We start from the raw sequence: 15,853 nt of genomic DNA on the forward strand, positions 1-15,853 counted from the left end.
AGAGAGAGAGAGAGAGAGAGAGAGAGAGAGAGAGAGAGAGGAAGTGATAACTGGGAAGCCAGGATTAAAAGGATAGACAGAGGCACCTCAGCCTGAGCCTGTAAGACTGGACTGGATGGTTTGAAAGCCAAGACATTCCAGGCTCAGAAAAGCCCAAGCAGAAGCAGGGTGCGGGGGCTTTTTTGCTTTCCTAGGGGACTTGACTTCTCTGCTCCTGTGTCCCCATCACCAGGGGCAGCTGACTGCTGCCTTTTGGTGAGTGAATGATTGCTTGAATGGATGGGAAGGAGGAGGGTAGAGAAGTTGGAGATGGATTTGAAAAGCTTAGGATGTTTCAGTTCCAGATGGTAAACTGCCTTATCTGTTTTTCTTATAAAATGACTCATTGATTTCTTTACTATTCCAAATACAAAGGTTCCCCCCTCCCCAAGCCCTCCCTGCTCCCTTTTTAGTCCAGGCAGGGATGGGCTGGAGACTCAGTCTGCATTCACCTGGATCACCCCTCTTTCTGGAATCCTTCCTTGTCCTCAAACACAAAATCAGGTGACCTGACTAGGGTACCTAAGCCTCTGTTATTTTGGTTCCTGGCCAAAAAGGTCCCTGACCACACACTGACCCTTACCTCTATTCGTGCGCTTTGCACAAAATATAAATCATTCTCAAGTGTAGCTGGAATTGACTACACATGGCCCAGGCACCACGGTCAGCATTTTATATAAGTTATGGCATTATTCCTCACACCCAGACTTGGAGATGATGAGTGACTTATTCAAGGCTAAACACCAGGACAATGGCAGAAAGCTGATCTAGGATCCAGGCAGATTTGGCTCCAAAAGCCTTTGTTATTTCCATTATGCTGTTAGCCATGAGAGCCTGGTGGGTCAAGGAGAGGGCTGTGATACTTCTGTCTCCTGAAAGAGCCAGGCATCCTGTGAAGATCAGCCACCCCCTCTCCAGATCCCGGCTGGCAGGCTGGCATCAGCGGCAGAGTGCCCTGCCCCTCTCCCCTACTCAGAGAGTGCCCAGGGCTCTGGTCCTCCCTTCAAGGGACCAGATGTCTGCATGTGGAAGTGGGGGTGTGGGTTTCTTCCTGCTGGAGATATAATTTTCTTTTTTCCAATGAGTGCCTCCCGGAAGAGAAGGGCAGACTCCATCTGCAGGAAGGGTTTGGCACAAGTGATGTTTCCAGAGTGGCTGCCAGGCAGGGTGAGCAGGGCAGGTTCCTCCGAGGAGTTTCCTAGCTTCCTGGGAGCTGAGAGGTGGTGCACCTGGCTAAGCACACATAGTACTAAGCTCATCACATGCAGGAGGGATGCTTTACAAATGGCGAGGCAGGTCTATAGGTGTCTTCCTTTCTCCTCTATCTCCCCCTCTTCTCTCAATTTCCCTCTGTCTCTATCCAATAAAGTGGAAAATATGACCACCAGAGCAGTAGATTCATAGTGCCCACACCAAGCCCCAGTAATAATCCTGGAGGCAAAATTAAAAGAGTTGCCTGACTTCCCCACCACTCAGCTCACCGGAGGGATGGTTCCCTCTGTCTCATGTTCTGTCACAGGTTTAACACCCAGAGTCAGGTATCAGGACAAAGTCACACATAAACTCTTAGTCTGTGTCTGCAGTCCTGAGGTTATGATGGGGAGGGGACTGGCGGGTGGACAGTGGTTCATGGTGGAGGGAGATTGGCACTTTGGTGGGTGAGGTGTGTCAATGCTTTTTTAGAACTGTGGAACTGTACCTCTGAAACATACATAATCTTGTATGTTGCCTCAGTTAAAAAAAAAAGGAAACAACAATGGTGCACCCAGTCGCGCACACATTACAGTGCCCAAGGACCTGGGTTCAAGCACTAGGGTTCCCATCTGCCAGGGAGAAGCTTCACAAGTGATGAAACAGTGATGCAAATGTCTTTATTTTCCTCAATTTCTTAATCTCTCTCTCTCTCTCTTTCTTCTTCCTTTCTTTTTTCCCCTTCCTTTCCCCCTCTTTACACCCCTCCTGCCTCTCAATGTTCTCTCTGTAAAACAAACAAACAAACAAAAAGGCCACTCAGAATGGTGGATTCATTGTGTAGGCACCAAGTCCCAGAGATAACCCTGTGAAATTTAACTACTGCCTGGTCCTCTTGTTGTTTTTAAGAAACTTGAGAAAAGCAAAGTCAAACAAAAATCAAGGGCAGGTGTCAGGAAACCTCTCTCCTCAGGAAAGTTGGGATGGCTAGTCACCTCCCTTTTATGCTCCGTGTCTCTGTCCCTAGGGTACAGTTCCTCAGTCAGATGGGGCTCCCCCACTTCCCTTCCCTTTTCTTCCTTCGCCTTCCTTCCCCTCCCCTCCCATCCCCTCTACTCTCCTCTCCTCCCCTCCCCTCCCCTCCCTTCCCCTTCCCCTTCCCCTTCACCCTTCCCTTCCCTTCCCTTCCCTTCCCTTCCCTTCCCTTCCCTTCCCTTCCCTTCCCTTCCCTTCCCTTCCCTTCCCTTCCCTTCCCTTCCCTTCCCTTCTTTTCCCTTCCCTTCCCTCCCTTCCCTCACTGTGGAGTCTGTATAAGAGCTGGTGGTAGCTGGAGACTCAGATACTCTGGTTGGGATGGACACTTTGTGGTGACTCCATGCTCTGTGGGTCCTCCCTCCCAAGGCTGGGGGGAGTCTCGGTCTGGGCTGTGTGTGTACGCAAGTGTCCTTATATACCAAATACTGGCAGCAGGCCACCTAGGTTGTTCTAGACCCTTGTGGAGGGCAGCTGAGGTTGTACCAGTGCTGAGCCCATAATGGCTCAAGGGCCAGTGTTAGGATTCTGGGGTTGCTGGGCCTCTGAGACGTGGCTACAATGGCTGGTGGCTTGGGGACTGGGCCCTCAGATTCCCCTGAACAGCCTTAAAGCACTTATGCAGTTTTCCCTGTCAGCTGCTTGGAGGTGGAAGGGGCTCTGTGACCCCCCAGGAAAGCCATTTCCCAGGTTGTTGCCTGGCCTCCCAGTGCTGGCTGGTGGGCAGGCAGAATATTACCCCTAAGATGAATGAAGAAGACTTTCAGCCCTTATTGGATTATAGTTTTTATTGAACTTTATAAATTCCAATTAGCAGACCCCTGGGCAATAAGCGACACTCGGCCCGTGGCTCACTTTATGGCGTGATTATGACCCTGTTTATCCTCCTCTGAACGAGAAGTATTAATGGAGGAAACAAAGGCAGAGGGACTGGAGAATACATAAAATCAGATATCAGCGACACAGAGAGAAACAGACAGGGTCAGGGAGAGAAAATTACCTCTGTGTGGCAACCGCAGAGACAGAGCAGCAGAGATGCAGAGTCACAAGCAGCAGGGCCACCTTCCCAGCTGCCCCTCCAAGGCTGGGCTCCCCCTAGACAGACTTTGGCTGAGCACCCCTCTGCTCCCCAAATATCACCAGAACTGTTCAGCTTGGGAAGAGGTTTGACTTCTAAGTCATGTCCTGATCTTTGTGGCCAAATAGCCTGCCGCCGCCTCAGGCTTTGACTTGACAACCCAGGTAGGGGCAGCCTATTCCTGACCACTTTCAAAGGGGTCACTGCACCACTAGGACTGAGAGATAACTATAAGTACTCTCCCTGGAAAAACATACCCCAGTACATAGATGTGCTTGAGCATATGTACTTCACATTTACACACACACACACACACACACACACACACACACACACACACACACTTCTGCATACAGTTCAGAAGCATGAACATGTCTGAGCCCTGAAAAAGTGATCATGGATTCTTATTCCCCCAATAGACTGAGAGCATCAGGTTAAGAACACTGAAGTTGGGCTAGGAGGTAGCATACTGGTGATGCAAAAAGACCTTCACCCCTGAGGCTCCCAGGTGCTGGGTTCAATTCCTGGCACCACCATAAGTCCGAGCTGAGAAGTGCTCTGGTAAAAACAAATAAAAATAAATAAATAAACCTTCAAGTTTGGGAGCCTGAGCCAACAGATAGCTCGCTTAGTAGAGCAGACACACTATCATGTGCAAGGACCTGGGTTCAAACCGTGTGCATCCATACTGGGTGCCTCTGTGTGTGTGTGGGGGGGGAAGCTTAATAATTTGTGCTGTAGTGTCTCTTTAACTCTGTCTCTCAACTTTTACTTGGAGGGGAAAAAATGGTCACTGGAAGTGGTGGAATCAGGCAAGCACAGAGTCTCAGAGATAAATCTAAAGGCAACAAACAAACAACCTTAAGTTTGGTGGACCAGCAAGATGACTGACGTTGTAGTGTACCTGCTCTGCCAGGTACATGATCCAGGGCTGAGCCTTGTCCTCACATTACTGGAGGAAGCTTTGGTTCTGTGTTGTCCTTCCCTCTCTCTCTCTGTGTCTCTCTGTCTCATTCTAAGTGGAAAAGTCAACCCAAGTGGTGAAGTCCTGGTGAAGATAAAAGAGACAAGAGTCCTCAGGTTCAGGTGTAACCACATCCATCCTGTGTCCTTCCTCCTCAAGGTTCTAAGTGCTCATGGTGGCCAGACAGCCTTCAGAGGCCTGAGCACAGCAGGTTGATTAATGGGCTTTTTTCTTTCTTTCTGGACACTCATGTTTGGCTCCACCCACTCCAGCTTTCCAGCAGAGTCCAGAACAGAGCAAGTGGGAACTGGTGAGTCTCAGAGCTGGCAGGGGCATCATGAGGCCACCCACTTGGATAGCAACTACCCCCACCCCACCCCCTGTTGCATTTCCAGGGAGAAAAGAGCCCACTTAAGGATAACACACACTTCTCACTCAGTCTAGCTTTGTTTATCCCTCTTCTCTGTTCTGTGGATAATCTTTGTCAGAAGATTCTGGCAGTGGGAAATTAAAAAAGTGAAGGAAAAGACCCCCCCAAGAAAAACCCTTCCTCCTCTCAGAATTTTGCCATTGAAAGAAACACTGACACGGAAGAGGCTTTTATAGTTGGAGCAGGATGGAAAATGCTTCAGGTGTTGGTCAGTATGTAGATCAGATGCTGAGATCTGTAGATAGCTGATGGGAGGCTGTCTAGCTGGATCCTGTAGGAACTGTAAAGAGGTCCCACCTGCAAGTGTACCATCCTCCGCCTCTCCACATTCTGTGACTCAGTGGTTTTTTTGGTGCCCTGCCTCACCTTGTCTCACTTCAGAGAAGAACTGTGGATGCATGGAAGCTCTGGTGGCCATGAACTATTCCAAATGGGCCTTTCCTGATTCCTGTCCTCTATCTTGGGAGAAGGAGGAGGAAGAGGAGCTTGGGCTGTGACTGGGAGTTGAGGTGGGAGAGAGGAAGGCTGAGACCTGTGTTCCTCTGAGCCCTGAGACACTCCCCAAGGAAAAAGTTGTTGCAAACACTCAGGCTCTAAGATACTGGTGTCCCCAGCTCTCTAAGTAAGACCAGGATTTCCAAAGAGCTCAAATTCTGCAGATTATAGAGATCCACCTCATGCTTCTGGGTCTGCATGTTCTTACCCTAGTCCTCCAAATGACCTGAGCCTGACCCCAGAGGAACAGAATGCCTCCTCCTGGACAAAGGCAGCAGTGAAAGGGGAGACAGACCCCAAGTGGCAGAAACCACATGTGTTTAGTATGTTCAGAGTATGTGCCCAGGAGAGCATGAACTAAATAGGGCCTGTCTTTTCATTCCCATTTTATGAGTAAAGAAATGAAACCCCAGAGGGTTTTTCAGCTTGGTACACCTGATGATTAGGAGAATGGACTTCCTATTCTTTAAGAATATTTACTTGTTTATTAATAACACACACACAGAAAGGGGGGGGGGAGAACCAGAGCATTATTCTGGCACATGCAACGCTGAGGACTGAATCCAGGATGTTAAGCTTCTAAGTCCACAACTTTAGTACTAGCATTAGCTCCTGAGCCCAGCTTCCTGTCTAGATGGTCTCTGGGTCACCTGTTGATCTGGCTGGCTGAGAGCAAAGGACTCTGGGTAACTGTATGACAAGCAAAGCTGCTTTCTTCACTGCAAGGCTGAATCAAGCTGTGCGTGGGCGGGTGGATGGGAAGCAGGAGAAGAGGATCTGAAAGCAGAGCTAGAACCCAGAGGCCATTAGCACTCTCTGTTCAGCTCCATCTAGCCTGACTTCCTAGAATTAAAAAAAATATATATTTTAAACCCTGCACCTTTCTGGTGCTGTCAGCAGAGTGGGTGAAGGCAGGTGTTTCAGATCCTAAGGTCTTTGGGAAATTAGCTCTGCCCACCAGAGGAAAGAGACATATGATGTTAATAATTTAGAGGGGGATCTATTTGTCCCTGGCATAGTGGGCCTTATATAAGTAGTGCCAAGACAGGTAGGGTGAGCCATGGGGAATTGGGGATCTTCTTGGCCACTTTCTTGGGAAAGCTCTTCTGAACACTGTCAATGTTTTTCAGGCCCCTGTCACAGGGATGAGTCCTCATAGGGGTACCCGGGGATCCTGTAGGGGCAGATGAAGAAGCCATCTGTCTAGGCAGTCTCCTGCAGCTGGGGAGTATGGGGACTGAGTATGGGGAGTATACCCAGAAGCCCTGGGGACTCGCCAGAGCCTTTCTTCAGTGCACATCACGTAGAGGAGTAGAGGCAGGGCTAGCCTTCCCAGAGTCCAGGTGCATGCTCACCTTGACCACCTAAGCAAAGTGACAATAGTGCCGACACCCCCTAGCTGGGCCCTACTGGCCTCCCAGCAGAGTTGGCACAGATGATGAAAGAGGCCTGCATCAGGTCTCAAACACATAGACTCTTATCTGCTGTTTCCAGCACCAACATAAATTAGCCTGTGTGGAGGTCCCTGGCAAGTAATCATACCTCTCCCAAGTATGTGCACAAGTGCTCGCGCTCGTGTGCATGTGTGTGCGCGCACACACACACACACACACACACACACACACACACACACACACACACACACACCTCTCTCCTCTCTGCCTCCTGCCATAGATCACAGAGGATGGATTACATTAATTTTCTATAAACTATATCAACTTGAGTGACATGTCCTTAAGGGTTGGCTGATTGATATCTACAATGCGGCCTTATAATCTAAAATCATATTAATATTAATATTAAAGATTTTCTGTCCTTTACGCGCACCATTAAATACGGAGTATAAGGTGAAATTGACAACATACATTTTGACAGCTTATCTATAATAAATATGCAAATCTTGATACCCACATGTCATCACAGATGCACCGAGGCTCTCTGAAGATCAGAGCGTGCCTGTCTCCTGCGTGACATTTTCAGCAGAGGATCAGAGTCCCCCGTCTGGGCTGCCAGGAGCAGCGTGGGGCGGGCCTTTGGTGGCGGTGACCCTAGCCTCTTCTGTCTGCTTGTGAAAGCCTGTCCTTCATCCTGTCAGCCAGGCAGGAGGTTTTGAGGAGTGACAGCTACAAAGTGCAGGGGACACCAGTTCCTGTACCCTCTGGAGAGGTGGAAAAGCCAGCTTCCCTTTTGCTTTTTCTTAAGTCACAAAGGGACTTCCAAGCTATAGCAGGTTATCATCATTCAGCACCCAGTGAGTTTAAGAGTGAGGCTCCTGAGTCAGTGACCCTTGGGTCAAACCCCATCTTTGCCACTCACCTCTGTTCTTAACCTCCCATAACCTCTGCTTCTGCATCTGTAAATGGAGAAGAGAGACGGCACCTTCCTCATGGTGGAACTGGGGTGGGATCAGATAAGCCAGGTACCCCCCCTCCCTACCACCCACCCACACAGCAATGCTGCAGTAGAGGACAGCTCTTAGCTTATTAGTGAAGTAAGTCTCACTTCCTCTGACCCTTGCAACTCCTCCCAGACATCCCAGTGTCCCTGCCCTTGTCATGCTGAATCTACTACTTAGCAAGGTGACCAGCTCAAGTTTTCTCTGCTGCCAGCCTGTGCCAGAGGTAAGCTTTAGCCTACAGGAACTGTGTGTCTCCCTGTATCTGCAGCCCTGGCTCAGGTCCCAGGGGGAACTAAGGTGGGAGGTAGACTGAGAATGGGACTGAGGGACCCACTGCAAATAGGAAATCTTTCTCCTTCTGCTCAGACTGCCAGGTCTGGATTGATCCTTTCTGGCTACGTGTGTGTGTGTGTGTGTGTGTGTGTGTGCGTGTGCGTGTGCGTGTGCATGTGTGTGTGTGTGTGCACCGTGCCCGTGTGCGTGTGTGTGTGTGTGTTGTTGGAGGGACAATGCACAGAATATGTAAAATGCATCTGTCAACAAACAGAGAGACTGATGGGGTTGGGGAATGCCTTGCCTGGGAGAGTAGCTGCTCTGCCATGCTCAAAGCCCAGGTTAGAGCCCAAGCATACCACTTGAAAGTACTGTGACACTGGGTAGAGCTTCTGAGCTCCTTTCTCCCTTTCCCTGCCTCGCTGCCTCTCTATGCCTCTCTCTCAGAAAGTCTGTAACAGTGAAATAATACATGGGGAAGATGAGGGAGGGTGCAGAGGGATTTTTCTTCTCTCTCTCTCTCTCTAATTATAAAAAGGAAACATTGACAAAGCCATAGGATTAGAGGCGTACGACTCCACACAATTCCCACCACCAGAACTCTGTATCCCATCCCCTCTCCTGATAGCTTTCCTATTCGTTAACCCTCTGGAAATATGGACCCAAGGTCATTGTGGGATGCAGAAGGTGGAAGGTCTGGCTTCTTTAATTGATTCCCTGCTGAACATGGGCATTGACAGGTCGATCCATACTCCCAGCCTGCCTCTCTCTTTCCCTAGTAGGGTGGGGCTCTGGGGAAGCAGAGTTCCAGGACACACTGGTGGGGTTGTCTGTCCAGGGAATTTTTCAACAGGCTCATGGGTGTTGGAGATGGGCTCCAGGCCATCTGTGGTCTGGTCCCCACTGTATACCAGCTGACAGGACAGGGGATCTGCCAGAGGCCCTGGGGCCATGCCTTTGATGCCTGCCTCTCTAATGTCTCCCTGAGCCTGCACCTTGAATGATGATACCGGGCCCTCCAGGTCTCCTCATAGGTTTGACACTCCCAGGTTCCAGGCATTGCATTCCCTCCCCACCTGCCTTCCTCACTCTTCTCTGTCAAGAAGCCACCTCACAGCAGTCTACTTCTGTCACTGCATGTTGCAGGATTCCCAGGGAGAGGAAGCACAAGACAGATGGCTTCCTTTGTCACACCTCCTTGCATTGTTCTGTAACTGTCTGACAAGGAACAGGTCTGTGCTCCACAACTAGAGAGAGAATTTGGGCATGGGGATGGCCGGGTTCTGCTTTCTGCTTCCCTGAGAGGCTCACCCTGTGGCAGGCACTCGTGCAGATGTGCTGGGGTGTGGGCCCTTTGGCATTGTGTATCAGATGAGGCAGATGTGGGAACCACCAGGATCTGGGAAGATCCTAACAAGCTTCAGCATCTCTCCATAGCAGAGGGTGACTTGAGTCCCTTCTCCAGCTCCTCTGGGTCTCTAGGGCCATCAGAACTCAAGGAGACACCTGGTGTCCTTTTGAGGTGGGAGACAGAAAATCCACTGACACCTACTTCCCCTTCCAGGGTGGCCAAGGTTTGGAGGGAGTGGCACCCTTGTTTACCACTGGTGTCCCCAGCCCTGGGGGAATTATCAGGGGTGTTGCTGAATTACACACCTGCAAACATGACCAAAGCTACGAAGTCTGGGGCCCAGGCTGGGGGAGCACCACGGCTGGGAGAGCTGGCCTTGGCTTGGCTCTGGGCTCACTCGAAGATACACACCTGCAAAGAGGAGTCCCATTTGACAGGACAGAGAGAAATCAAGAGGGGGAGAGGAGACAGAGAGGGGGAGACATAGACAGAGAGACACCTGCAAACCTGCTTCACCACTCATGAAGTGTTCCCCCTGCAAGGTGGGGAGCCGGGGACTCAGACCCTGGTCCTTGTGCATGGTGACACATGTGCTTAACCAGGTGCACCACCACCTGGGACCCCTACATAGCTTTCTTGGATCCCTTCCTCTCAAAGTCTCTTGCCACCCAAATGTTGAGGGACAGAAGGTACTTTGAGTGTACTGCCCAGAAAATGGGAGTGGTGACAGGTATGGCTAGCCCTGTGGGCTTCTCTGGCTGTCTGTCTAGGTCATCATGAGTATGAACACTGTGCTTCTCTCTCTCTCTCTCTCTGCCTAACATGTGAATGTTTTCAATTTTCCTGAATAAAGATTAAAATTACTGAAAATCATGCTCTCTCCTCGATTCTTTACTGAGATAATGCGTGATGAACTTTTAAATGTTGGGGAAACAAACAAACACCGGTACCCCTTTTCCCCCAGTACACAAACCCTTCTGATCCTTCACTGCTGTTGCAGCTTGAGTCTCACACCATGTGTGACTTTCGGCAGCTCTCTCCTGGCTCCTTGAATGTCCCTATCCACGTCTTGTGCCCTGCATAACACACGATCGCTCACTTGCACATTCATGCTATCTTCCAACAGACTGCTTCCTTACATGAATGAGACAGGTGGAGCTGGGTGCTGTGGGCCGGGTGGGGGCAGAGGGGAAGATAGACCCTGTTGGGAACCCTGTGGAGTTGAGGCAGTTAAATGAGCTAATATTTGATTATCATCCTGCACCACACCTGGCACATAGCCAGACCTCCAGAAATGTAATGGGTCTCTCTCCCTTGCTAGAGGCACATCTGTGTGTGTGTGTGTGTGTGTGTGTGTGTGTGTGTGTGTGTAGGGGGGAGTGTAATGGGCATTTGAGGGAAGATGAGATGGTAATACTTGGGAGGAAGAGGTAAGGGATCAGAGTCAGGAAGCAGGGGTGTCTTGTTTTGGGGTGTTAGTGTTGGTTACTGGGGGTGTGAGAAGAAAAATGCCTATTGCAAACTGAGTTTGAATAGGAACCTAAAAAATGGCACAATGAGGTTTTCTTTCCCCCTTACAATGAAGTCTTTTTAAAAAAAATACTTTAAAATATTTATTTATTTATTGCCTTTTGTTGCCCTTGTTGTCTTATTGTTGTAGTTATTATTGTTGTTACTGATGTCGTCATTGTTGGATAGGACAGAGAGAAATGGAGAGAGGAGGGGTAGACAGAGATGGAGAGAGGAAGACAGACACCTGCAGACCTGCTTCACCACCTGTGAAGCGACTCCCCTGCAGGTGGGGAGTCAGGGGCTTGAACCGGGATCCCTTGCCGGTCCTGCGCTTAACCTGCTGCCCACTCCACAATGAAGTCTTTTATTATCACCACCAACCCCCACTCCAACCCCTGCCCCTTTTATCTCATCCTCTTCCTATCTTCTGGGAGCTCCCTCCTTTCTCCTCCTTCCTGCAATTAAGCCTCAGATGCCTGATGGTTCCTTAAGTTGACACAATCCCCCCCCTTTTGGGGTGTGTTGACTTGACAAGTCCGGATCCCTGACTCAGCTCCCTCTTTGTGTCATAAACCAAAGGGTCAGGCCTGAGCTGAAGCTTCCAGACCACGGAGCAGCAGGGAAATGTTGATATTAGCTGACCTCTGGCTCCTGCCTCCCATGGTGAAAATAGGGCTCAGGGCCAATCACTTACCTACCATTAAAGGCTGGAGGCAGGGAAAGCAGAAAAAGACTGGGATCTCTTGCCCCAGGCATCGCACCTCCACCCTGCCCCAGGGTGCTCTGGGCTCTTCTGCGTGGCCCCAGTGGTCCATGTCAGGGACCTTGAAGCCCGTCCCCCTCAAAGCCAGTGCACAGGGGCCAGAACCCCCAAGGCAAAGCTGCCCTGGGAGGTAGGTGGGGGGTGTCCCACCTGGAGGCTGGGTGGGCCTCAAGCTTCCAGAAGGCTGCCCACTCTCTCTGCCTGCGCCTCCCTTCTCCCCCTGCACCTCTCCCTCCAGCCCTGCTTTTCCTTCTCTCTCATCCTGCCTTCTTTTCCTCTTTGTGAAGAACCTCTTGGCTTTTCTGCTGTCTCACCCTTCCTCCTCAATTGGCCACAAGGTGGTTCCTGCTCCCTGTGTACCCCTCACACCACCCCCATGACTCTGCCTGGTTAGGACCCTGGTCTGTGCCCCCTTCGCATGTCCCACTCTGCTTGCACCTGTAGGAACTCAGCCCAATCACTTCTGACTTGGGCTGATGACTTCTGTCAGTACTGTTCCTTTTAAATTTTATTTCTTCCAACTCAGTACCCCTGCACACTTGGAACAGAGGACACTCCACACTCTACATTAGGCGTGGAGCCAGCTGTGCTCATGCAGACAGAACCCCTTGCTGGTGGGCTTCTGGGGTGCATGGAGGGGAGGGAGGAGGGGGACAGACAGGCTGTGGACTTTGGTCCATTTTGTTGTTACTGTTGCTTTACTTTCCTCTTGGGGAAACTTTTGGTTTCTAAAGCTGGCTATTTGGGGAGGGGGTGGGTGGGTGGGGAAGGTGGTGAGGGAGTAAAATAACTTGTGATGTCAGGCTCCAATGTGACCTATTTGCTGGTGGCTGGTTAACTGGTCTAAACTATTTCCTAAGCCTGCACAGTTCTTAGAGAAGCACTGGGATTCGTGGAAGCTTAAACATATCTGACATGGCTCTGGAGGGATAAATGGCACTTTTCTACCTTAAAGTGAGATTTTTGCATTTTACAAATATATATATATATATATATTTATTTATTTAGGTGGAACATGGGTCCCACATAGGCACCATAATAGCCATTTTTTTTTTTATTGAGAGAGTGTGAGAGCAAGAGAGTGAGAGAGCAAGAGAGATTTTTGCTGGGAGACACCACAGCACAGAAGCACCCTCCACTGCCGTAATGATTCCCATGTGGTGCCTTGCCTCAGCCTGGGCCCCACAGCAGTGCAGGCATTCCACCCAATGATCTACCACTCTTGCCCTACATACTTTTTTTTTTAAAGAGTTTATTTATTTATTCATGAGAAAGATAGGAAGAGAGAAAGAACTAGAAATCACTCTGGTATATGTGCTGCCGGGGATCCAACTTAGGACCTCACTGTTGAGAATCCAATGCTTTATCCACTGTGCCACCTCCTGGACCACACCCGACACACTCTTAAACATCTCCAGTTCAGACGTGCTTTTGCTCATAGTTGTCAAGCATGACTTCTGACCAGCAGTCTGGGTAGATGTTGTACCTCTGGGAAGTCTCTCAGATATGCACAGTTCTGGGTTATACCCACCTCTAGAGTTAGAGACTCCCAAGAAAGGCTTGGTCATCTTTATGAAACAAAAGGCTCCGGGAGCACTCCAAAGAGCAGTAACACTTTAGAGTCACTGACGTCAACTGTCCCCACAGCTCTGATGGACATTACTGCATCTTCTTTCCAGCCCAGAAGGACCTGTGACCCAGAATCACAGTGCCATCAAACCAGAACTGGGACTATTTCCTAGTCTCCATGTGGGGCAGCCTTCTAGGATACCAGAGGTTGCATTTGATTTCGCTTAAACTCTTTAAAAGAAGTAAATATTACTACTTCTGGAGAGGTGACTGACTTGTATTTCTGGCTGTGAATCTACTGCCTGTAGGGACTGGAAAGGATCTAGTTTTCCTGAGCTCCATGGGGTGCACAACACTTAGGAACAGAGTTGGGGTTATAGTCACTTACAGGAAAAGTAAGATGGTTGGGGCTGGGGAGATAGCATAATGGCACAAAAGGTTTTCATGCCTGAGGCATTGAGGTTCCATGTTCAGTCCTCAGTACCATCATAAGCCAGGGCTGAGTATGTTTTCCTTTCTCTCTCTCTCATCTCTATTTAGGGTGATTATAAGACAGATTTTTTTCATTAAATCATTGGAAGCAGCCCGTGATAGGAATATATTTACCACTAACAGTCCATCTGTCTTCAAAATGTTGACTCTAAGACTCTCTTCCTTACAAGCTTTGGGGTTCAGTGGACATAGGTTGAACTTCAGCTCTGGTCTCTATGAACTGTGTAGGGACCTTGTGCAAGTCATGTCATCTGTCCTCATGAAAGGGCTCCGTCTGTGGGATGTGTCACCATCCCAAATCTCTGAGGATCTGACACCAGTCTTTAGGCTGAGCCTCTCCTGCTACAGCAAACCACGGCTGATGTGATTGACTGTTACCATTCCCACACAGCAAACACCAGTTTTGCACAACCTGAACATGCCACCTTGTTCTACTGCTGACAATCCCAGCAGTCCTCCCATAAGCACAACCAGCAAAGAAAATGTTGCAAGCCCTGTGCTCTATAGAGCTCACCCAAAGGCAATCCACGCCCCCACCCAAGTTGCCTGACATCAGCCCATCCTGTGACCTCTGGCATCAGGAAGCTTTGTTTGTAAACATGTGGACTTGGCTTTGGCCTATGAGGATGCTGCCTTGCAGAGGGGTCACCAGGGAATGATGCCTTGGACAGGGGTCACATGGTAGGAAGGCTCTCTAACCTCCCCCAGATCCTCTCTACCCTTCATGACCCAGAAAACAGAAATAATTAGGATCCTCCATTTTCTGAGAACTTGGGTTAATTAAGGCTTATGTGTAGCCCTTTTCTCTTCTTGTCTCTTCTTTCTCTTCTCTTCATTCCCTTCCTTTCCTTCCTTCTTCCCTCCCTTTTCCTTCCTTCCTTCCTTTCTTTCTCTCTTTTTCTTTGTCTCTCTCCCTTCCTTCCTTCCTTCCTTCCTTCCTTCCTTTCTTTCTTTCTTTCTTTCTTTCTTTCTTTCTTTCTTTCTTTCTTTTTTCTTCCAGAACAGTGGACTGAATTGATGTTTCTACCAAGAACACAGTACTTAAAGAAACAAACAGTTGGGTTGGGAACGGATCCTTGCTGCACTGAAACATCAAACCATGCTCTGAGAAAAACCTGATGTTTCCCTCAGTTCCAGCCGTGATGCGGAAGCACACAGACTGCAGGTTGGCCGGGGGAGGGAGACAAGCTCTGGCTCTGAGTGGTGTGTGTGGGCGAGGATGCTTCCTATTGTCATTTCCTACTCTGCACATCCCTGCTCCCTCTCTGCAAGTTCTGCCCCTGCTGGCATCAACCACAGACACCCACCGCTTTGATCCTTCTCCTGTGACCTTCCACCAGCCCACAAAGCTGACTCCATAACTGCACTTGATTTCAAATTGTCCCAACTTGTTCTTGAAATCTCTGGATGCTTTCTGCTCCTAGATTCTAAGTTCTTTGATGCTAAGAGAACATATAGGGTCCCAGCACAACCTCAACATGGAGTGGGCTCTTAGCAGGTACACAAGCAACTAACTCAGAGGAAGGGACAGAAAGAGGGGAGGGGGTAGATTCAGCTACAATGTCCTTAAAGATCAACTAATAAAATATGCAGTTTGCAGGAGAGAAGACTGAGTTCCAAAGAGCCAAAGACCTTGCTCAAGTCTTTACAGCCAGGCAGTGTCAGAGTAGGGACTGATGCCCTATGTGCTGGGAAATTAAATCTCTTATGACAATGCACAGTGCTATAGGTGTTTGGGAAAACAAGAACTTGAAGCAAAAACTTACTGAGATCATACATAGGTGCAATCTCTTTGGGAAACCTTTAATCAGCATGGAGAATGCATAGGTCTGCAGAGATGATTTCTCTTGGAAGAACTTATTTCACAGGTGAAACTGTACTTGTGTGCAATGGCGGGGCAGAAAGGTATTGATCACATAGAGCTTGTGAAAAAACACAAAACTTGACTCAGCCTGAATTGTCTCTGTGGTGACCTAGAGAGGCAAATGAGCGAATCCTGGACAATCCAGTGCTACACAGTTACTAAGTGGGAGGAAGTGGGTCCACCGGTGTGCTGGCCTGGGAAGAACCAGGATACATTCACTGCAGAATCAAAGTCAAGGTGCACAGCAGTGTGGGAGCCTAGCCCACTTTCCACAGCAGAGAGTGTCTGTGGGTGTGTTTGCCTGCCTCTACTTGACATATTACTGCAAGAATATACAGGAAACTGCTCCTTCTGGTGAGTGGGATGGGGTCTCGAGTGGGAGGGATAATCTCACTTCATTGT

General features: G+C 49.3%; 1 protein-coding gene across 40 annotated transcripts in view; it reads right to left on the reverse strand.

The window, feature by feature from the left end:
- The window catches only part of CELF4 (CUGBP Elav-like family member 4), a 343,362-nt gene that overhangs the window by 285,986 nt on the left and 41,523 nt on the right, over positions 1–15,853 (reverse strand). The gene's annotated exons all lie outside the window — the stretch shown is intronic.

The sequence above is a fragment of the Erinaceus europaeus genome, chromosome 15, assembly GCF_950295315.1.
Source record: "Erinaceus europaeus chromosome 15, mEriEur2.1, whole genome shotgun sequence".
In the NCBI taxonomy this organism is placed as follows: Eukaryota; Metazoa; Chordata; class Mammalia; order Eulipotyphla; family Erinaceidae; genus Erinaceus; species Erinaceus europaeus.